This window comes from Hyla sarda, unplaced genomic scaffold, assembly GCF_029499605.1.
Source record: "Hyla sarda isolate aHylSar1 unplaced genomic scaffold, aHylSar1.hap1 scaffold_647, whole genome shotgun sequence".
In the NCBI taxonomy this organism is placed as follows: Eukaryota; Metazoa; Chordata; class Amphibia; order Anura; family Hylidae; genus Hyla; species Hyla sarda.
In genome coordinates, this window is record NW_026610662.1 from 181 (window position 1) to 23737 (window position 23557).

General features: G+C 46.0%; 10 non-coding genes across 10 annotated transcripts; all 10 read left to right on the forward strand.

The window, feature by feature from the left end:
- The first annotated feature begins 1043 nt into the window (after positions 1-1043).
- Positions 1044-1234, forward strand: LOC130342282 (U2 spliceosomal RNA). Its single transcript, XR_008881952.1, has one exon. It is a non-coding gene; the product is annotated as a U2 spliceosomal RNA (small nuclear RNA).
- Positions 1235-3326: 2092 nt separating this feature from the next.
- LOC130342294 (U2 spliceosomal RNA) lies at positions 3327-3517 on the forward strand. Its single transcript, XR_008881963.1, has one exon. It is a non-coding gene; the product is annotated as a U2 spliceosomal RNA (small nuclear RNA).
- A 2083-nt stretch (positions 3518-5600) lies between these two features.
- LOC130342307 (U2 spliceosomal RNA) lies at positions 5601-5791 on the forward strand. Its single transcript, XR_008881974.1, has one exon. It is a non-coding gene; the product is annotated as a U2 spliceosomal RNA (small nuclear RNA).
- Positions 5792-7876: 2085 nt separating this feature from the next.
- Positions 7877-8067, forward strand: LOC130342319 (U2 spliceosomal RNA). The gene has a single exon (XR_008881985.1). It is a non-coding gene; the product is annotated as a U2 spliceosomal RNA (small nuclear RNA).
- Positions 8068-10157: 2090 nt separating this feature from the next.
- LOC130342253 (U2 spliceosomal RNA) lies at positions 10158-10348 on the forward strand. The gene has a single exon (XR_008881930.1). It is a non-coding gene; the product is annotated as a U2 spliceosomal RNA (small nuclear RNA).
- Positions 10349-12431: 2083 nt separating this feature from the next.
- On the forward strand, positions 12432-12622 carry LOC130342265 (U2 spliceosomal RNA). Its single transcript, XR_008881939.1, has one exon. It is a non-coding gene; the product is annotated as a U2 spliceosomal RNA (small nuclear RNA).
- Positions 12623-14715: 2093 nt separating this feature from the next.
- On the forward strand, positions 14716-14906 carry LOC130342254 (U2 spliceosomal RNA). Its single transcript, XR_008881931.1, has one exon. It is a non-coding gene; the product is annotated as a U2 spliceosomal RNA (small nuclear RNA).
- Positions 14907-16988: 2082 nt separating this feature from the next.
- Positions 16989-17179, forward strand: LOC130342246 (U2 spliceosomal RNA). The gene has a single exon (XR_008881924.1). It is a non-coding gene; the product is annotated as a U2 spliceosomal RNA (small nuclear RNA).
- A 2083-nt stretch (positions 17180-19262) lies between these two features.
- LOC130342274 (U2 spliceosomal RNA) lies at positions 19263-19453 on the forward strand. Its single transcript, XR_008881944.1, has one exon. It is a non-coding gene; the product is annotated as a U2 spliceosomal RNA (small nuclear RNA).
- A 2079-nt stretch (positions 19454-21532) lies between these two features.
- LOC130342275 (U2 spliceosomal RNA) lies at positions 21533-21723 on the forward strand. The gene has a single exon (XR_008881945.1). It is a non-coding gene; the product is annotated as a U2 spliceosomal RNA (small nuclear RNA).
- Positions 21724-23557: the final 1834 nt, after the last annotated feature.

Consider the following 23557-nt stretch of genomic DNA (forward strand, 5'->3'; position numbering starts at 1 on the left):
GCCCAGAAAAGAGGCGAAAAGGAGAAAAACGTAAAAAAAACGTGAAAAAAAAGTAAGAGGAAGAGAAGGGAAAAAAAGGTGGAAATGGGTTTAAAAGTGATTTCGGCGGAGAAATATATATATATATATATATATATATATATATATATATATATATATATATATATATACGCGCACACACACACATATATATAAACGTATTCTCCGTTGAGATATTGCAGCCGCTGCTGTGTCCAGGCCCAGGAGCCTTAGCACTGTGCTGTGATGTCACTCAATACCACTGACATCACTAGGTGTAAACAACATCTCTCCTTTGCTGTGTATGTGACTATGGAGCTGTTTGGTGATGTCGTCTATTATGGCCTTCATAGAAGCAACAGGAGATTGTTGCATCCATCTAGAACCCTCAGAACTACAGTGCTATGATGTCACTCACTTCCACAGGCCTTGCAGAGTGTAAACAACAACAACCCAGCTTTGTTGTGTATGTAACCATAGGGATTTGTGATGTCACCTAGAACCTTCACAGCAGCGACAGCTTTATGAGGAGCATCAGCACTGCTCTGCCTGAGCAGAACCATCACCGCCATAGGTTGTCAAATAACCCGGATTTAACCCACACAGGTAAGTCCAATGGGGTGCAGGCATGTCCTCTATGCTTACAGCTTCCCGTGGGTGTTGGTTTGATACCGTTTGGGGACAGCCAAGGAGGCATCTGCAGGCAACAAAGGTAGGTGTGTGCTTGTGTGTGTGTTTCCTATGCAGATCCTAAGCCCAGTGTCACATGCAAGTAGGAGGAGTAAGAAGGGTTCCTGGCAAATCCGGGTTATGGATTGCATTTAAAAAGGCCCCGTGGGAGTGCAATGGGCCCCTGTCTTGCTGCTTAGCAATAATGGTATGGGTTTAGGTTCTGCTGTGTGTACTGGTGGTTGACTGCCCCCCAGCCCAGAGTGTGCATGGAAAATTGTCTGGCAGCCTCCCTGACAGCAAGCAGTGATAGTGCCCATGAAGGGGACCTTGTTGGGCCCGCCCCTTTCACGGTTATCGCTTCTCGGCCTTTTGGCTAAGATCAAGTGTAGTATCTGTTCTTATCAGTTTAATATCTGATACGTCCCCTATCTGGGGACCATATATTAAATGGATTTTTGAGAACGGGGGCCGATTTCGAAGCTTGCTTCCGTCGCCCTATGCATTGACCCGATATGGCAGTATCTTCGGGTACAGTGCACCACCCCCTTACAGGGTTAAAAAGAAAGATTCCTACTTTCATTGCTACCTGCTTGCTGGCTAGCCAGCTAGCCAGCCCTGTGGGCCTTGCTGCTGCAGCCAAAAAACAAAAGGTGGTGCTGCTGCTGCTGCTTCTGCTGCTTCTGCTTGTGTCTGGCCGCTGTTGGAGCGTCCAGGCACAGGACTTCTGCTGCTGCTGACTAAATGGCCTCCTTAATTGGATCATTTGAGTAGCCAGCACACCTGTGCAGGTAGGGCATGACATGATAGGCAGCTGCCTTGATAGCGGGTGGGTGCTGAATGTTCCTAATTGACAAAATAAGATTAATGCTTATGAAGAAATATAAAATCTCATCCCTTCCCCAATATCGCGCCACACCCCTACCCCTTAATTCCCTGGTTGAACTTGATGGACATATGTCTTTTTTCGACCGTACTAACTATGTAACTATGTAACATAACATGGGGGGGGGGGGGGGGGGGGGTCTCCTGGCTGTTCACACAGGTGTGTCATTGCTGTACATTGACCATGCATTGCTTCTGTGGTATTGCAAAGGCAAAGACAAATGCTTCCAGCCATCCATTGCACTAATGGATTGGTCATCAGCTGGCTGTCTATGTCCCGCATCAATATAGACCAAAGTACAGAGGGTTAGGCTATGCTATTGTGCACCTACCTGATGCATCAGAAGGTGCGAGGCCCTTGCTAAATTCTGTGCACAGACTTTGAGATCTATACTTTAGACTGTATCTAAACCTGCTCCAACATGGACTGACATTCTGGCCTACTTTCAGCCGATGCGACTTGTCTGTCGCTGAACAGTCGCTTTTTATGTATTCAGCACCTATGTATAATGTTGTAAAAATGCTCTAGAAGCTAAAGTCGCAGAAATGTCACACATATTTGGCCTGCAACTTTCTGTGCGACAAATTCAGACAGGAAAAATCAGTATAAATCCTTAGAAAATTATCCCCCAGTGTCTCCATCTGCTGGCGGTATTGAATAAGCATTGCTGCACTGATGGGGTATGCATTAGACGAAAAAAAAGAAGAAAAAGAAGAATAATACGCCCAGAAAAGAGGCGAAAAGGAGAAAAACGTAAAAAAACGTGAAAAAAAAGTAAGAGGAAGAGAAGGGAAAAAAAGGTGGAAATGGGTTTAAAAGTGATTTCGGCGGAGAAATATATATATATATATATATATATATATATATATATATATATATACGCGCACACACACACATATATATAAACGTATTCTCCGTTGAGATATTGCAGCCGCTGCTGTGTCCAGGCCCAGGAGCCTTAGCACTGTGCTGTGATGTCACTCAATACCACTGACATCACTAGGTGTAAACAACATCTCTCCTTTGCTGTGTATGTGACTATGGAGCTGTTTGGTGATGTCGTCTATTATGGCCTTCATAGAAGCAACAGGAGATTGTTGCATCCATCTAGAACCCTCAGAACTACAGTGCTATGATGTCACTCACTTCCACAGGCCTTGCAGAGTGTAAACAACAACAACCCAGCTTTGTTGTGTATGTAACCATAGGGATTTGTGATGTCACCTAGAACCTTCACAGCAGCGACAGCTTTATGAGGAGCATCAGCACTGCTCTGCCTGAGCAGAACCATCACTGCCATAGGTTGTCAAATAACCCGGATTTAACCCACACAGGTAAGTCCAATGGGGTGCAGGCATGTCCTCTATGCTTACAGCTTCCCGTGGGTGTTGGTTTGATACCGTTTGGGGACAGCCAAGGAGGCATCTGCAGGCAACAAAGGTAGGTGTGTGCTTGTGTGTGTGTTTCCTATGCAGATCCTAAGCCCAGTGTCACATGCAAGTAGGAGGAGTAAGAAGGGTTCCTGGCAAATCCGGGTTATGGATTGCATTTAAAAAGGCCCCGTGGGAGTGCAATGGGCCCCTGTCTTGCTGCTTAGCAATAATGGTATGGGTTTAGGTTCTGCTGTGTGTACTGGTGGTTGACTGCCCCCCAGCCCAGAGTGTGCATGGAAAATTGTCTGGCAGCCTCCCTGACAGCAAGCAGTGATAGTGCCCATGAAGGGGACCTTGTTGGGCCCGCCCCTTTCACGGTTATCGCTTCTCGGCCTTTTGGCTAAGATCAAGTGTAGTATCTGTTCTTATCAGTTTAATATCTGATACGTCCCCTATCTGGGGACCATATATTAAATGGATTTTTGAGAACGGGGGCCGATTTCGAAGCTTGCTTCCGTCGCCCTATGCATTGACCCGATATGGCAGTATCTTCGGGTACAGTGCACCACCCCCTTACAGGGTTAAAAAGAAAGATTCCTACTTTCATTGCTACCTGCTTGCTGGCTAGCCAGCTAGCCAGCCCTGTGGGCCTTGCTGCTGCAGCCAAAAAACAAAAGGTGGTGCTGCTGCTGCTGCTTCTGCTGCTTCTGCTTGTGTCTGGCCGCTGTTGGAGCGTCCAGGCACAGGACTTCTGCTGCTGCTGACTAAATGGCCTCCTTAATTGGATCATTTGAGTAGCCAGCACACCTGTGCAGGTAGGGCATGACATGATAGGCAGCTGCCTTGATAGCGGGTGGGTGCTGAATGTTCCTAATTGACAAAATAAGATTAATGCTTATGAAGAAATATAAAATCTCATCCCTTCCCCAATATCGCGCCACACCCCTACCCCTTAATTCCCTGGTTGAACTTGATGGACATATGTCTTTTTTCGACCGTACTAACTATGTAACTATGTAACATAACATGGGGGGGGGGGGGGGGTCTCCTGGCTGTTCACACAGGTGTGTCATTGCTGTACATTGACCATGCATTGCTTCTGTGGTATTGCAAAGGCAAAGACAAATGCTTCCAGCCATCCATTGCACTAATGGATTGGTCATCAGCTGGCTGTCTATGTCCCGCATCAATATAGACCAAAGTACAGAGGGTTAGGCTATGCTATTGTGCACCTACCTGATGCATCAGAAGGTGCGAGGCCCTTGCTAAATTCTGTGCACAGACTTTGAGATCTATACTTTAGACTGTATCTAAACCTGCTCCAACATGGACTGACATTCTGGCCTACTTTCAGCCGATGCGACTTGTCTGTCGCTGAACAGTCGCTTTTTATGTATTCAGCACCTATGTATAATGTTGTAAAAATGCTCTAGAAGCTAAAGTCGCAGAAATGTCACACATATTTGGCCTGCAACTTTCTGTGCGACAAATTCAGACAGGAAAAATCAGTATAAATCCTTAGAAAATTATCCCCCAGTGTCTCCATCTGCTGGCGGTATTGAATAAGCATTGCTGCACTGATGGGGTATGCATTAGACGAAAAAAAAGAAGAAAAAGAAGAATAATACGCCCAGAAAAGAGGCGAAAAGGAGAAAAACGTAAAAAAACGTGAAAAAAAAGTAAGAGGAAGAGAAGGGAAAAAAAGGTGGAAATGGGTTTAAAAGTGATTTCGGCGGAGAAATATATATATATATATATATATATATATATATATATATATACGCGCACACACACACATATATATAAACGTATTCTCCGTTGAGATATTGCAGCCGCTGCTGTGTCCAGGCCCAGGAGCCTTAGCACTGTGCTGTGATGTCACTCAATACCACTGACATCACTAGGTGTAAACAACATCTCTCCTTTGCTGTGTATGTGACTATGGAGCTGTTTGGTGATGTCGTCTATTATGGCCTTCATAGAAGCAACAGGAGATTGTTGCATCCATCTAGAACCCTCAGAACTACAGTGCTATGATGTCACTCACTTCCACAGGCCTTGCAGAGTGTAAACAACAACAACCCAGCTTTGTTGTGTATGTAACCATAGGGATTTGTGATGTCACCTAGAACCTTCACAGCAGCGACAGCTTTATGAGGAGCATCAGCACTGCTCTGCCTGAGCAGAACCATCACCGCCATAGGTTGTCAAATAACCCGGATTTAACCCACACAGGTAAGTCCAATGGGGTGCAGGCATGTCCTCTATGCTTACAGCTTCCCGTGGGTGTTGGTTTGATACCGTTTGGGGACAGCCAAGGAGGCATCTGCAGGCAACAAAGGTAGGTGTGTGCTTGTGTGTGTGTTTCCTATGCAGATCCTAAGCCCAGTGTCACATGCAAGTAGGAGGAGTAAGAAGGGTTCCTGGCAAATCCGGGTTATGGATTGCATTTAAAAAGGCCCCGTGGGAGTGCAATGGGCCCCTGTCTTGCTGCTTAGCAATAATGGTATGGGTTTAGGTTCTGCTGTGTGTACTGGTGGTTGACTGCCCCCCAGCCCAGAGTGTGCATGGAAAATTGTCTGGCAGCCTCCCTGACAGCAAGCAGTGATAGTGCCCATGAAGGGGACCTTGTTGGGCCCGCCCCTTTCACGGTTATCGCTTCTCGGCCTTTTGGCTAAGATCAAGTGTAGTATCTGTTCTTATCAGTTTAATATCTGATACGTCCCCTATCTGGGGACCATATATTAAATGGATTTTTGAGAACGGGGGCCGATTTCGAAGCTTGCTTCCGTCGCCCTATGCATTGACCCGATATGGCAGTATCTTCGGGTACAGTGCACCACCCCCTTACAGGGTTAAAAAGAAAGATTCCTACTTTCATTGCTACCTGCTTGCTGGCTAGCCAGCTAGCCAGCCCTGTGGGCCTTGCTGCTGCAGCCAAAAAACAAAAGGTGGTGCTGCTGCTGCTGCTTCTGCTGCTTCTGCTTGTGTCTGGCCGCTGTTGGAGCGTCCAGGCACAGGACTTCTGCTGCTGCTGACTAAATGGCCTCCTTAATTGGATCATTTGAGTAGCCAGCACACCTGTGCAGGTAGGGCATGACATGATAGGCAGCTGCCTTGATAGCGGGTGGGTGCTGAATGTTCCTAATTGACAAAATAAGATTAATGCTTATGAAGAAATATAAAATCTCATCCCTTCCCCAATATCGCGCCACACCCCTACCCCTTAATTCCCTGGTTGAACTTGATGGACATATGTCTTTTTTCGACCGTACTAACTATGTAACTATGTAACATAACATGGGGGGGGGGGGGGGGTCTCCTGGCTGTTCACACAGGTGTGTCATTGCTGTACATTGACCATGCATTGCTTCTGTGGTATTGCAAAGGCAAAGACAAATGCTTCCAGCCATCCATTGCACTAATGGATTGGTCATCAGCTGGCTGTCTATGTCCCGCATCAATATAGACCAAAGTACAGAGGGTTAGGCTATGCTATTGTGCACCTACCTGATGCATCAGAAGGTGCGAGGCCCTTGCTAAATTCTGTGCACAGACTTTGAGATCTATACTTTAGACTGTATCTAAACCTGCTCCAACATGGACTGACATTCTGGCCTACTTTCAGCCGATGCGACTTGTCTGTCGCTGAACAGTCGCTTTTTATGTATTCAGCACCTATGTATAATGTTGTAAAAATGCTCTAGAAGCTAAAGTCGCAGAAATGTCACACATATTTGGCCTGCAACTTTCTGTGCGACAAATTCAGACAGGAAAAATCAGTATAAATCCTTAGAAAATTATCCCCCAGTGTCTCCATCTGCTGGCGGTATTGAATAAGCATTGCTGCACTGATGGGGTATGCATTAGACGAAAAAAAAGAAGAAAAAGAAGAATAATACGCCCAGAAAAGAGGCGAAAAGGAGAAAAACGTAAAAAAACGTGAAAAAAAAGTAAGAGGAAGAGAAGGGAAAAAAAGGTGGAAATGGGTTTAAAAGTGATTTCGGCGGAGAAATATATATATATATATATATATATATATATATATATATATATACGCGCACACACACACATATATATAAACGTATTCTCCGTTGAGATATTGCAGCCGCTGCTGTGTCCAGGCCCAGGAGCCTTAGCACTGTGCTGTGATGTCACTCAATACCACTGACATCACTAGGTGTAAACAACATCTCTCCTTTGCTGTGTATGTGACTATGGAGCTGTTTGGTGATGTCGTCTATTATGGCCTTCATAGAAGCAACAGGAGATTGTTGCATCCATCTAGAACCCTCAGAACTACAGTGCTATGATGTCACTCACTTCCACAGGCCTTGCAGAGTGTAAACAACAACAACCCAGCTTTGTTGTGTATGTAACCATAGGGATTTGTGATGTCACCTAGAACCTTCACAGCAGCGACAGCTTTATGAGGAGCATCAGCACTGCTCTGCCTGAGCAGAACCATCACCGCCATAGGTTGTCAAATAACCCGGATTTAACCCACACAGGTAAGTCCAATGGGGTGCAGGCATGTCCTCTATGCTTACAGCTTCCCGTGGGTGTTGGTTTGATACCGTTTGGGGACAGCCAAGGAGGCATTTGCAGGCAACAAAGGTAGGTGTGTGCTTGTGTGTGTGTTTCCTATGCAGATCCTAAGCCCAGTGTCACATGCAAGTAGGAGGAGTAAGAAGGGTTCCTGGCAAATCCGGGTTATGGATTGCATTTAAAAAGGCCCCGTGGGAGTGCAATGGGCCCCTGTCTTGCTGCTTAGCAATAATGGTATGGGTTTAGGTTCTGCTGTGTGTACTGGTGGTTGACTGCCCCCCAGCCCAGAGTGTGCATGGAAAATTGTCTGGCAGCCTCCCTGACAGCAAGCAGTGATAGTGCCCATGAAGGGGACCTTGTTGGGCCCGCCCCTTTCACGGTTATCGCTTCTCGGCCTTTTGGCTAAGATCAAGTGTAGTATCTGTTCTTATCAGTTTAATATCTGATACGTCCCCTATCTGGGGACCATATATTAAATGGATTTTTGAGAACGGGGGCCGATTTCGAAGCTTGCTTCCGTCGCCCTATGCATTGACCCGATATGGCAGTATCTTCGGGTACAGTGCACCACCCCCTTACAGGGTTAAAAAGAAAGATTCCTACTTTCATTGCTACCTGCTTGCTGGCTAGCCAGCTAGCCAGCCCTGTGGGCCTTGCTGCTGCAGCCAAAAAACAAAAGGTGGTGCTGCTGCTGCTGCTTCTGCTGCTTCTGCTTGTGTCTGGCCGCTGTTGGAGCGTCCAGGCACAGGACTTCTGCTGCTGCTGACTAAATGGCCTCCTTAATTGGATCATTTGAGTAGCCAGCACACCTGTGCAGGTAGGGCATGACATGATAGGCAGCTGCCTTGATAGCGGGTGGGTGCTGAATGTTCCTAATTGACAAAATAAGATTAATGCTTATGAAGAAATATAAAATCTCATCCCTTCCCCAATATCGCGCCACACCCCTACCCCTTAATTCCCTGGTTGAACTTGATGGACATATGTCTTTTTTCGACCGTACTAACTATGTAACTATGTAACATAACATGGGGGGGGGGGGGGGGGGGTCTCCTGGCTGTTCACACAGGTGTGTCATTGCTGTACATTGACCATGCATTGCTTCTGTGGTATTGCAAAGGCAAAGACAAATGCTTCCAGCCATCCATTGCACTAATGGATTGGTCATCAGCTGGCTGTCTATGTCCCGCATCAATATAGACCAAAGTACAGAGGGTTAGGCTATGCTATTGTGCACCTACCTGATGCATCAGAAGGTGCGAGGCCCTTGCTAAATTCTGTGCACAGACTTTGAGATCTATACTTTAGACTGTATCTAAACCTGCTCCAACATGGACTGACATTCTGGCCTACTTTCAGCCGATGCGACTTGTCTGTCGCTGAACAGTCGCTTTTTATGTATTCAGCACCTATGTATAATGTTGTAAAAATGCTCTAGAAGCTAAAGTCGCAGAAATGTCACACATATTTGGCCTGCAACTTTCTGTGCGACAAATTCAGACAGGAAAAATCAGTATAAATCCTTAGAAAATTATCCCCCAGTGTCTCCATCTGCTGGCGGTATTGAATAAGCATTGCTGCACTGATGGGGTATGCATTAGACGAAAAAAAAGAAGAAAAAGAAGAATAATACGCCCAGAAAAGAGGCGAAAAGGAGAAAAACGTAAAAAAACGTGAAAAAAAAGTAAGAGGAAGAGAAGGGAAAAAAAGGTGGAAATGGGTTTAAAAGTGATTTCGGCGGAGAAATATATATATATATATATATATATATATATATATATATATATATACGCGCACACACACACATATATATAAACGTATTCTCCGTTGAGATATTGCAGCCGCTGCTGTGTCCAGGCCCAGGAGCCTTAGCACTGTGCTGTGATGTCACTCAATACCACTGACATCACTAGGTGTAAACAACATCTCTCCTTTGCTGTGTATGTGACTATGGAGCTGTTTGGTGATGTCGTCTATTATGGCCTTCATAGAAGCAACAGGAGATTGTTGCATCCATCTAGAACCCTCAGAACTACAGTGCTATGATGTCACTCACTTCCACAGGCCTTGCAGAGTGTAAACAACAACAACCCAGCTTTGTTGTGTATGTAACCATAGGGATTTGTGATGTCACCTAGAACCTTCACAGCAGCGACAGCTTTATGAGGAGCATCAGCACTGCTCTGCCTGAGCAGAACCATCACCGCCATAGGTTGTCAAATAACCCGGATTTAACCCACACAGGTAAGTCCAATGGGGTGCAGGCATGTCCTCTATGCTTACAGCTTCCCGTGGGTGTTGGTTTGATACCGTTTGGGGACAGCCAAGGAGGCATCTGCAGGCAACAAAGGTAGGTGTGTGCTTGTGTGTGTGTTTCCTATGCAGATCCTAAGCCCAGTGTCACATGCAAGTAGGAGGAGTAAGAAGGGTTCCTGGCAAATCCGGGTTATGGATTGCATTTAAAAAGGCCCCGTGGGAGTGCAATGGGCCCCTGTCTTGCTGCTTAGCAATAATGGTATGGGTTTAGGTTCTGCTGTGTGTACTGGTGGTTGACTGCCCCCCAGCCCAGAGTGTGCATGGAAAATTGTCTGGCAGCCTCCCTGACAGCAAGCAGTGATAGTGCCCATGAAGGGGACCTTGTTGGGCCCGCCCCTTTCACGGTTATCGCTTCTCGGCCTTTTGGCTAAGATCAAGTGTAGTATCTGTTCTTATCAGTTTAATATCTGATACGTCCCCTATCTGGGGACCATATATTAAATGGATTTTTGAGAACGGGGGCCGATTTCGAAGCTTGCTTCCGTCGCCCTATGCATTGACCCGATATGGCAGTATCTTCGGGTACAGTGCACCACCCCCTTACAGGGTTAAAAAGAAAGATTCCTACTTTCATTGCTACCTGCTTGCTGGCTAGCCAGCTAGCCAGCCCTGTGGGCCTTGCTGCTGCAGCCAAAAAACAAAAGGTGGTGCTGCTGCTGCTGCTTCTGCTGCTTCTGCTTGTGTCTGGCTGCTGTTGGAGCGTCCAGGCACAGGACTTCTGCTGCTGACTAAATGGCCTCCTTAATTGGATCATTTGAGTAGCCAGCACACCTGTGCAGGTAGGGCATGACATGATAGGCAGCTGCCTTGATAGCGGGTGGGTGCTGAATGTTCCTAATTGACAAAATAAGATTAATGCTTATGAAGAAATATAAAATCTCATCCCTTCCCCAATATCGCGCCACACCCCTACCCCTTAATTCCCTGGTTGAACTTGATGGACATATGTCTTTTTTCGACCGTACTAACTATGTAACTATGTAACATAACATGGGGGGGGGGGGGGGGGGGTCTCCTGGCTGTTCACACAGGTGTGTCATTGCTGTACATTGACCATGCATTGCTTCTGTGGTATTGCAAAGGCAAAGACAAATGCTTCCAGCCATCCATTGCACTAATGGATTGGTCATCAGCTGGCTGTCTATGTCCCGCATCAATATAGACCAAAGTACAGAGGGTTAGGCTATGCTATTGTGCACCTACCTGATGCATCAGAAGGTGCGAGGCCCTTGCTAAATTCTGTGCACAGACTTTGAGATCTATACTTTAGACTGTATCTAAACCTGCTCCAACATGGACTGACATTCTGGCCTACTTTCAGCCGATGCGACTTGTCTGTCGCTGAACAGTCGCTTTTTATGTATTCAGCACCTATGTATAATGTTGTAAAAATGCTCTAGAAGCTAAAGTCGCAGAAATGTCACACATATTTGGCCTGCAACTTTCTGTGCGACAAATTCAGACAGGAAAAATCAGTATAAATCCTTAGAAAATTATCCCCCAGTGTCTCCATCTGCTGGCGATATTGAATAAGCATTGCTGCACTGATGGGGTATGCATTAGACGAAAAAAAAGAAGAAAAAGAAGAATAATACGCCCAGAAAAGAGGCGAAAAGGAGAAAAACGTAAAAAAACGTGAAAAAAAAGTAAGAGGAAGAGAAGGGAAAAAAAGGTGGAAATGGGTTTAAAAGTGATTTCGGCGGAGAAATATATATATATATATATATATATATATATATATATATATACGCGCACACACACACATATATATAAACGTATTCTCCGTTGAGATATTGCAGCCGCTGCTGTGTCCAGGCCCAGGAGCCTTAGCACTGTGCTGTGATGTCACTCAATACCACTGACATCACTAGGTGTAAACAACATCTCTCCTTTGCTGTGTATGTGACTATGGAGCTGTTTGGTGATGTCGTCTATTATGGCCTTCATAGAAGCAACAGGAGATTGTTGCATCCATCTAGAACCCTCAGAACTACAGTGCTATGATGTCACTCACTTCCACAGGCCTTGCAGAGTGTAAACAACAACAACCCAGCTTTGTTGTGTATGTAACCATAGGGATTTGTGATGTCACCTAGAACCTTCACAGCAGCGACAGCTTTATGAGGAGCATCAGCACTGCTCTGCCTGAGCAGAACCATCACTGCCATAGGTTGTCAAATAACCCGGATTTAACCCACACAGGTAAGTCCAATGGGGTGCAGGCATGTCCTCTATGCTTACAGCTTCCCGTGGGTGTTGGTTTGATACCGTTTGGGGACAGCCAAGGAGGCATCTGCAGGCAACAAAGGTAGGTGTGTGCTTGTGTGTGTGTTTCCTATGCAGATCCTAAGCCCAGTGTCACATGCAAGTAGGAGGAGTAAGAAGGGTTCCTGGCAAATCCGGGTTATGGATTGCATTTAAAAAGGCCCCGTGGGAGTGCAATGGGCCCCTGTCTTGCTGCTTAGCAATAATGGTATGGGTTTAGGTTCTGCTGTGTGTACTGGTGGTTGACTGCCCCCCAGCCCAGAGTGTGCATGGAAAATTGTCTGGCAGCCTCCCTGACAGCAAGCAGTGATAGTGCCCATGAAGGGGACCTTGTTGGGCCCGCCCCTTTCACGGTTATCGCTTCTCGGCCTTTTGGCTAAGATCAAGTGTAGTATCTGTTCTTATCAGTTTAATATCTGATACGTCCCCTATCTGGGGACCATATATTAAATGGATTTTTGAGAACGGGGGCCGATTTCGAAGCTTGCTTCCGTCGCCCTATGCATTGACCCGATATGGCAGTATCTTCGGGTACAGTGCACCACCCCCTTACAGGGTTAAAAAGAAAGATTCCTACTTTCATTGCTACCTGCTTGCTGGCTAGCCAGCTAGCCAGCCCTGTGGGCCTTGCTGCTGCAGCCAAAAAACAAAAGGTGGTGCTGCTGCTGCTGCTTCTGCTGCTTCTGCTTGTGTCTGGCCGCTGTTGGAGCGTCCAGGCACAGGACTTCTGCTGCTGCTGACTAAATGGCCTCCTTAATTGGATCATTTGAGTAGCCAGCACACCTGTGCAGGTAGGGCATGACATGATAGGCAGCTGCCTTGATAGCGGGTGGGTGCTGAATGTTCCTAATTGACAAAATAAGATTAATGCTTATGAAGAAATATAAAATCTCATCCCTTCCCCAATATCGCGCCACACCCCTACCCCTTAATTCCCTGGTTGAACTTGATGGACATATGTCTTTTTTCGACCGTACTAACTATGTAACTATGTAACATAACATGGGGGGGGGGGGGGGGGGGGGTCTCCTGGCTGTTCACACAGGTGTGTCATTGCTGTACATTGACCATGCATTGCTTCTGTGGTATTGCAAAGGCAAAGACAAATGCTTCCAGCCATCCATTGCACTAATGGATTGGTCATCAGCTGGCTGTCTATGTCCCGCATCAATATAGACCAAAGTACAGAGGGTTAGGCTATGCTATTGTGCACCTACCTGATGCATCAGAAGGTGCGAGGCCCTTGCTAAATTCTGTGCACAGACTTTGAGATCTATACTTTAGACTGTATCTAAACCTGCTCCAACATGGACTGACATTCTGGCCTACTTTCAGCCGATGCGACTTGTCTGTCGCTGAACAGTCGCTTTTTATGTATTCAGCACCTATGTATAATGTTGTAAAAATGCTCTAGAAGCTAAAGTCGCAGAAATGTCACACATATTTGGCCTGCAACTTTCTGTGCGACAAATTCAGACAGGAAAAATCAGTATAAATCCTTAGAAAATTATCCCCCAGTGTCTCCATCTGCTGGCGGTATTGAATAAGCATTGCTGCACTGATGGGGTATGCATTAGACGAAAAAAAAGAAGAAAAAGAAGAATAATACGCCCAGAAAAGAGGCGAAAAGGAGAAAAACGTAAAAAAACGTGAAAAAAAAGTAAGAGGAAGAGAAGGGAAAAAAAAGGTGGAAATGGGTTTAAAAGTGATTTCGGCGGAGAAATATATATATATATATATATATATATATATATATATATATATATACGCGCACACACACACATATATATAAACGTATTCTCCGTTGAGATATTGCAGCCGCTGCTGTGTCCAGGCCCAGGAGCCTTAGCACTGTGCTGTGATGTCACTCAATACCACTGACATCACTAGGTGTAAACAACATCTCTCCTTTGCTGTGTATGTGACTATGGAGCTGTTTGGTGATGTCGTCTATTATGGCCTTCATAGAAGCAACAGGAGATTGTTGCATCCATCTAGAACCCTCAGAACTACAGTGCTATGATGTCACTCACTTCCACAGGCCTTGCAGAGTGTAAACAACAACAACCCAGCTTTGTTGTGTATGTAACCATAGGGATTTGTGATGTCACCTAGAACCTTCACAGCAGCGACAGCTTTATGAGGAGCATCAGCACTGCTCTGCCTGAGCAGAACCATCACCGCCATAGGTTGTCAAATAACCCGGATTTAACCCACACAGGTAAGTCCAATGGGGTGCAGGCATGTCCTCTATGCTTACAGCTTCCCGTGGGTGTTGGTTTGATACCGTTTGGGGACAGCCAAGGAGGCATCTGCAGGCAACAAAGGTAGGTGTGTGCTTGTGTGTGTGTTTCCTATGCAGATCCTAAGCCCAGTGTCACATGCAAGTAGGAGGAGTAAGAAGGGTTCCTGGCAAATCCGGGTTATGGATTGCATTTAAAAAGGCCCCGTGGGAGTGCAATGGGCCCCTGTCTTGCTGCTTAGCAATAATGGTATGGGTTTAGGTTCTGCTGTGTGTACTGGTGGTTGACTGCCCCCCAGCCCAGAGTGTGCATGGAAAATTGTCTGGCAGCCTCCCTGACAGCAAGCAGTGATAGTGCCCATGAAGGGGACCTTGTTGGGCCCGCCCCTTTCACGGTTATCGCTTCTCGGCCTTTTGGCTAAGATCAAGTGTAGTATCTGTTCTTATCAGTTTAATATCTGATACGTCCCCTATCTGGGGACCATATATTAAATGGATTTTTGAGAACGGGGGCCGATTTCGAAGCTTGCTTTCGTCGCCCTATGCATTGACCCGATATGGCAGTATCTTCGGGTACAGTGCACCACCCCCTTACAGGGTTAAAAAGAAAGATTCCTACTTTCATTGCTACCTGCTTGCTGGCTAGCCAGCTAGCCAGCCCTGTGGGCCTTGCTGCTGCAGCCAAAAAACAAAAGGTGGTGCTGCTGCTGCTGCTTCTGCTGCTTCTGCTTGTGTCTGGCCGCTGTTGGAGCGTCCAGGCACAGGACTTCTGCTGCTGCTGACTAAATGGCCTCCTTAATTGGATCATTTGAGTAGCCAGCACACCTGTGCAGGTAGGGCATGACATGATAGGCAGCTGCCTTGATAGCGGGTGGGTGCTGAATGTTCCTAATTGACAAAATAAGATTAATGCTTATGAAGAAATATAAAATCTCATCCCTTCCCCAATATCGCGCCACACCCCTACCCCTTAATTCCCTGGTTGAACTTGATGGACATATGTCTTTTTTCGACCGTACTAACTATGTAACTATGTAACATAACATGGGGGGGGGGGGGGGGGTCTCCTGGCTGTTCACATAGGTGTGTCATTGCTGTACATTGACCATGCATTGCTTCTGTGGTATTGCAAAGGCAAAGACAAATGCTTCCAGCCATCCATTGCACTAATGGATTGGTCATCAGCTGGCTGTCTATGTCCCGCATCAATATAGACCAAAGTACAGAGGGTTAGGCTATGCTATTGTGCACCTACCTGATGCATCAGAAGGTGCGAGGCCCTTGCTAAATTCTGTGCACAGACTTTGAGATCTATACTTTAGACTGTATCTAAACCTGCTCCAACATGGACTGACATTCTGGCCTACTTTCAGCCGATGCGACTTGTCTGTCGCTGAACAGTCGCTTTTTATGTATTCAGCACCTATGTATAATGTTGTAAAAATGCTCTAGAAGCTAAAGTCGCAGAAATGTCACACATATTTGGCCTGCAACTTTATGTGCGACAAATTCAGACAGGAAAAATCAGTATAAATCCTTAGAAAATTATCCCCCAGTGTCTCCATCTGCTGGCGGTATTGAATAAGCATTGCTGCACTGATGGGGTATGCATTAGACGAAAAAAAAGAAGAAAAAGAAGAATAATACGCCCAGAAAAGAGGCGAAAAGGAGAAAAACGTAAAAAAACGTGAAAAAAAAGTAAGAGGAAGAGAAGGGAAAAAAAGGTGGAAATGGGTTTAAAAGTGATTTCGGCGGAGAAATATATATATATATATATATATATATATATATATATATACGCGCACACACACACATATATATAAACGTATTCTCCGTTGAGATATTGCAGCCGCTGCTGTGTCCAGGCCCAGGAGCCTTAGCACTGTGCTGTGATGTCACTCAATACCACTGACATCACTAGGTGTAAACAACATCTCTCCTTTGCTGTGTATGTGACTATGGAGCTGTTTGGTGATGTCGTCTATTATGGCCTTCATAGAAGCAACAGGAGATTGTTGCATCCATCTAGAACCCTCAGAACTACAGTGCTATGATGTCACTCACTTCCACAGGCCTTGCAGAGTGTAAACAACAACAACCCAGCTTTGTTGTGTATGTAACCATAGGGATTTGTGATGTCACCTAGAACCTTCACAGCAGCGACAGCTTTATGAGGAGCATCAGCACTGCTCTGCCTGAGCAGAACCATCACCGCCATAGGTTGTCAAATAACCCGGATTTAACCCACACAGGTAAGTCCAATGGGGTGCAGGCATGTCCTCTATGCTTACAGCTTCCCGTGGGTGTTGGTTTGATACCGTTTGGGGACAGCCAAGGAGGCATCTGCAGGCAACAAAGGTAGGTGTGTGCTTGTGTGTGTGTTTCCTATGCAGATCCTAAGCCCAGTGTCACATGCAAGTAGGAGGAGTAAGAAGGGTTCCTGGCAAATCCGGGTTATGGATTGCATTTAAAAAGGCCCCGTGGGAGTGCAATGGGCCCCTGTCTTGCTGCTTAGCAATAATGGTATGGGTTTAGGTTCTGCTGTGTGTACTGGTGGTTGACTGCCCCCCAGCCCAGAGTGTGCATGGAAAATTGTCTGGCAGCCTCCCTGACAGCAAGCAGTGATAGTGCCCATGAAGGGGACCTTGTTGGGCCCGCCCCTTTCACGGTTATCGCTTCTCGGCCTTTTGGCTAAGATCAAGTGTAGTATCTGTTCTTATCAGTTTAATATCTGATATGTCCCCTATCTGGGGACCATATATTAAATGGATTTTTGAGAACGGGGGCCGATTTCGAAGCTTGCTTCCGTCGCCCTATGCATTGACCCGATATGGCAGTATCTTCGGGTACAGTGCACCACCCCCTTACAGGGTTAAAAAGAAAGATTCCTACTTTCATTGCTACCTGCTTGCTGGCTAGCCAGCTAGCCAGCCCTGTGGGCCTTGCTGCTGCAGCCAAAAAACAAAAGGTGGTGCTGCTGCTGCTGCTTCTGCTGCTTCTGCTTGTGTCTGGCCGCTGTTGGAGCGTCCAGGCACAGGACTTCTGCTGCTGCTGACTAAATGGCCTCCTTAATTGGATCATTTGAGTAGCCAGCACACCTGTGCAGGTAGGGCATGACATGATAGGCAGCTGCCTTGATAGCGGGTGGGTGCTGAATGTTCCTAATTGACAAAATAAGATTAATGCTTATGAAGAAATATAAAATCTCATCCCTTCCCCAATATCGCGCCACACCCCTACCCCTTAATTCCCTGGTTGAACTTGATGGACATATGTCTTTTTTCGACCGTACTAACTATGTAACTATGTAACATAACATGGGGGAGGGGGGGGGGGGGGTCTCCTGGCTGTTCACACAGGTGTGTCATTGCTGTACATTGACCATGCATTGCTTCTATGGTATTGCAAAGGCAAAGACAAATGCTTCCAGCCATCCATTGCACTAATGGATTGGTCATCAGCTGGCTGTCTATGTCCCGCATCAATATAGACCAAAGTACAGAGGGTTAGGCTATGCTATTGTGCACCTACCTGATGCATCAGAAGGTGCGAGGCCCTTGCTAAATTCTGTGCACAGACTTTGAGATCTATACTTTAGACTGTATCTAAACCTGCTCCAACATGGACTGACATTCTGGCCTACTTTCAGCCGATGCGACTTGTCTGTCGCTGAACAGTCGCTTTTTATGTATTCAGCACCTATGTATAATGTTGTAAAAATGCTCTAGAAGCTAAAGTCGCAGAAATGTCACACATATTTGGCCTGCAACTTTCTGTGCGACAAATTCAGACAGGAAAAATCAGTATAAATCCTTAGAAAATTATCCCCCAGTGTCTCCATCTGCTGGCGGTATTGAATAAGCATTGCTGCACTGATGGGGTATGCATTAGACGAAAAAAAAGAAGAAAAAGAAGAATAATACGCCCAGAAAAGAGGCGAAAAGGAGAAAAACGTAAAAAAACGTGAAAAAAAAGTAAGAGGAAGAGAAGGGAAAAAAAGGTGGAAATGGGTTTAAAAGTGATTTCGGCGGAGAAATATATATATATATATATATATATATATATATATATACGCGCACACACACACATATATATAAACGTATTCTCCGTTGAGATATTGCAGCCGCTGCTGTGTCCAGGCCCAGGAGCCTTAGCACTGTGCTGTGATGTCACTCAATACCACTGACATCACTAGGTGTAAACAACATCTCTCCTTTGCTGTGTATGTGACTATGGAGCTGTTTGGTGATGTCGTCTATTATGGCCTTCATAGAAGCAACAGGAGATTGTTGCATCCATCTAGAACCCTCAGAACTACAGTGCTATGATGTCACTCACTTCCACAGGCCTTGCAGAGTGTAAACAACAACAACCCAGCTTTGTTGTGTATGTAACCATAGGGATTTGTGATGTCACCTAGAACCTTCACAGCAGCGACAGCTTTATGAGGAGCATCAGCACTGCTCTGCCTGAGCAGAACCATCACCGCCATAGGTTGTCAAATAACCCGGATTTAACCCACACAGGTAAGTCCAATGGGGTGCAGGCATGTCCTCTATGCTTACAGCTTCCCGTGGGTGTTGGTTTGATACCGTTTGGGGACAGCCAAGGAGGCATCTGCAGGCAACAAAGGTAGGTGTGTGCTTGTGTGTGTGTTTCCTATGCAGATCCTAAGCCCAGTGTCACATGCAAGTAGGAGGAGTAAGAAGGGTTCCTGGCAAATCCGGGTTATGGATTGCATTTAAAAAGGCCCCGTGGGAGTGCAATGGGCCCCTGTCTTGCTGCTTAGCAATAATGGTATGGGTTTAGGTTCTGCTGTGTGTACTGGTGGTTGACTGCCCCCCAGCCCAGAGTGTGCATGGAAAATTGTCTGGCAGCCTCCCTGACAGCAAGCAGTGATAGTGCCCATGAAGGGGACCTTGTTGGGCCCGCCCCTTTCACGGTTATCGCTTCTCGGCCTTTTGGCTAAGATCAAGTGTAGTATCTGTTCTTATCAGTTTAATATCTGATACGTCCCCTATCTGGGGACCATATATTAAATGGATTTTTGAGAACGGGGGCCGATTTCGAAGCTTGCTTCCGTCGCCCTATGCATTGACCCGATATGGCAGTATCTTCGGGTACAGTGCACCACCCCCTTACAGGGTTAAAAAGAAAGATTCCTACTTTCATTGCTACCTGCTTGCTGGCTAGCCAGCTAGCCAGCCCTGTGGGCCTTGCTGCTGCAGCCAAAAAACAAAAGGTGGTGCTGCTGCTGCTGCTTCTGCTGCTTCTGCTTGTGTCTGGCCGCTGTTGGAGCGTCCAGGCACAGGACTTCTGCTGCTGCTGACTAAATGGCCTCCTTAATTGGATCATTTGAGTAGCCAGCACACCTGTGCAGGTAGGGCATGACATGATAGGCAGCTGCCTTGATAGCGGGTGGGTGCTGAATGTTCCTAATTGACAAAATAAGATTAATGCTTATGAAGAAATATAAAATCTCATCCCTTCCCCAATATCGCGCCACACCCCTACCCCTTAATTCCCTGGTTGAACTTGATGGACATATGTCTTTTTTCGACCGTACTAACTATGTAACTATGTAACATAACATGGGGGGGGGGGGGGGGTCTCCTGGCTGTTCACACAGGTGTGTCATTGCTGTACATTGACCATGCATTGCTTCTGTGGTATTGCAAAGGCAAAGACAAATGCTTCCAGCCATCCATTGCACTAATGGATTGGTCATCAGCTGGCTGTCTATGTCCCGCATCAATATAGACCAAAGTACAGAGGGTTAGGCTATGCTATTGTGCACCTACCTGATGCATCAGAAGGTGCGAGGCCCTTGCTAAATTCTGTGCACAGACTTTGAGATCTATACTTTAGACTGTATCTAAACCTGCTCCAACATGGACTGACATTCTGGCCTACTTTCAGCCGATGCGACTTGTCTGTCGCTGAACAGTCGCTTTTTATGTATTCAGCACCTATGTATAATGTTGTAAAAATGCTCTAGAAGCTAAAGTCGCAGAAATGTCACACATATTTGGCCTGCAACTTTCTGTGCGACAAATTCAGACAGGAAAAATCAGTATAAATCCTTAGAAAATTATCCCCCAGTGTCTCCATCTGCTGGCGGTATTGAATAAGCATTGCTGCACTGATGGGGTATGCATTAGACGAAAAAAAAGAAGAAAAAGAAGAATAATACGCCCAGAAAAGAGGCGAAAAGGAGAAAAACGTAAAAAAACGTGAAAAAAAAGTAAGAGGAAGAGAAGGGAAAAAAAGGTGGAAATGGGTTTAAAAGTGATTTCGGCGGAGAAATATATATATATATATATATATATATATATATATATACGCGCACACACACACATATATATAAACGTATTCTCCGTTGAGATATTGCAGCCGCTGCTGTGTCCAGGCCCAGGAGCCTTAGCACTGTGCTGTGATGTCACTCAATACCACTGACATCACTAGGTGTAAACAACATCTCTCCTTTGCTGTGTATGTGACTATGGAGCTGTTTGGTGATGTCGTCTATTATGGCCTTCATAGAAGCAACAGGAGATTGTTGCATCCATCTAGAACCCTCAGAACTACAGTGCTATGATGTCACTCACTTCCACAGGCCTTGCAGAGTGTAAACAACAACAACCCAGCTTTGTTGTGTATGTAACCATAGGGATTTGTGATGTCACCTAGAACCTTCACAGCAGCGACAGCTTTATGAGGAGCATCAGCACTGCTCTGCCTGAGCAGAACCATCACCGCCATAGGTTGTCAAATAACCCAGATTTAACCCACACAGGTAAGTCCAATGGGGTGCAGGCATGTCCTCTATGCTTACAGCTTCCCGTGGGTGTTGGTTTGATACCGTTTGGGGACAGCCAAGGAGGCATCTGCAGGCAACAAAGGTAGGTGTGTGCTTGTGTGTGTGTTTCCTATGCAGATCCTAAGCCCAGTGTCACATGCAAGTAGGAGGAGTAAGAAGGGTTCCTGGCAAATCCGGGTTATGGATTGCATTTAAAAAGGCCCCGTGGGAGTGCAATGGGCCCCTGTCTTGCTGCTTAGCAATAATGGTATGGGTTTAGGTTCTGCTGTGTGTACTGGTGGTTGACTGCCCCCCAGCCCAGAGTGTGCATGGAAAATTGTCTGGCAGCCTCCCTGACAGCAAGCAGTGATAGTGCCCATGAAGGGGACCTTGTTGGGCCCGCCCCTTTCACGGTTATCGCTTCTCGGCCTTTTGGCTAAGATCAAGTGTAGTATCTGTTCTTATCAGTTTAATATCTGATACGTCCCCTATCTGGGGACCATATATTAAATGGATTTTTGAGAACGGGGGCCGATTTCGAAGCTTGCTTCCGTCGCCCTATGCATTGACCCGATATGGCAGTATCTTCGGGTACAGTGCACCACCCCCTTACAGGGTTAAAAAGAAAGATTCCTACTTTCATTGCTACCTGCTTGCTGGCTAGCCAGCTAGCCAGCCCTGTGGGCCTTGCTGCTGCAGCCAAAAAACAAAAGGTGGTGCTGCTGCTGCTGCTTCTGCTGCTTCTGCTTGTGTCTGGCCGCTGTTGGAGCGTCCAGGCACAGGACTTCTGCTGCTGCTGACTAAATGGCCTCCTTAATTGGATCATTTGAGTAGCCAGCACACCTGTGCAGGTAGGGCATGACATGATAGGCAGCTGCCTTGATAGCGGGTGGGTGCTGAATGTTCCTAATTGACAAAATAAGATTAATGCTTATGAAGAAATATAAAATCTCATCCCTTCCCCAATATCGCGCCACACCCCTACCCCTTAATTCCCTGGTTGAACTTGATGGACATATGTCTTTTTTCGACCGTACTAACTATGTAACTATGTAACATAACATGGGGGGGGGGGGGGGGGTCTCCTGGCTGTTCACACAGGTGTGTCATTGCTGTACATTGACCATGCATTGCTTCTGTGGTATTGCAAAGGCAAAGACAAATGCTTCCAGCCATCCATTGCACTAATGGATTGGTCATCAGCTGGCTGTCTATGTCCCGCATCAATATAGACCAAAGTACAGAGGGTTAGGCTATGCTATTGTGCACCTACCTGATGCATCAGAAGGTGCGAGGCCCTTGCTAAATTCTGTGCACAGACTTTGAGATCTATACTTTAGACTGTATCTAAACCTGCTCCAACATGGACTGACATTCTGGCCTACTTTCAGCCGATGCGACTTGTCTGTCGCTGAACAGTCGCTTTTTATGTATTCAGCACCTATGTATAATGTTGTAAAAATGCTCTAGAAGCTAAAGTCGCAGAAATGTCACACATATTTGGCCTGCAACTTTCTGTGCGACAAATTCAGACAGGAAAAATCAGTATAAATCCTTAGAAAATTATCCCCCAGTGTCTCCATCTGCTGGCGGTATTGAATAAGCATTGCTGCACTGATGGGGTATGCATTAGACGAAAAAAAAGAAGAAAAAGAAGAATAATACGCCCAGAAAAGAGGCGAAAAGGAGAAAAACGTAAAAAAACGTGAAAAAAAAGTAAGAGGAAGAGAAGGGAAAAAAAGGTGGAAATGGGTTTAAAAGTGATTTCGGCGGAGAAATATATATATATATATATATATATATATATATATATATATACGCGCACACACACACATATATATAAACGTATTCTCCGTTGAGATATTGCAGCCGCTGCTGTGTCCAGGCCCAGGAGCCTTAGCACTGTGCTGTGATGTCACTCAATACCACTGACATCACTAGGTGTAAACAACATCTCTCCTTTGCTGTGTATGTGACTATGGAGCTGTTTGGTGATGTCGTCTATTATGGCCTTCATAGAAGCAACAGGAGATTGTTGCATCCATCTAGAACCCTCAGAACTACAGTGCTATGATGTCACTCACTTCCACAGGCCTTGCAGAGTGTAAACAACAACAACCCAGCTTTGTTGTGTATGTAACCATAGGGATTTGTGATGTCACCTAGAACCTTCACAGCAGCGACAGCTTTATGAGGAGCATCAGCACTGCTCTGCCTGAGCAGAACCATCACCGCCATAGGTTGTCAAATAACCCGGATTTAACCCACACAGGTAAGTCCAATGGGGTGCAGGCATGTCCTCTATGCTTACAGCTTCCCGTGGGTGTTGGTTTGATACCGTTTGGGGACAGCCAAGGAGGCATCTGCAGGCAACAAAGGTAGGTGTGTGCTTGTGTGTGTGTTTCCTATGCAGATCCTAAGCCCAGTGTCACATGCAAGTA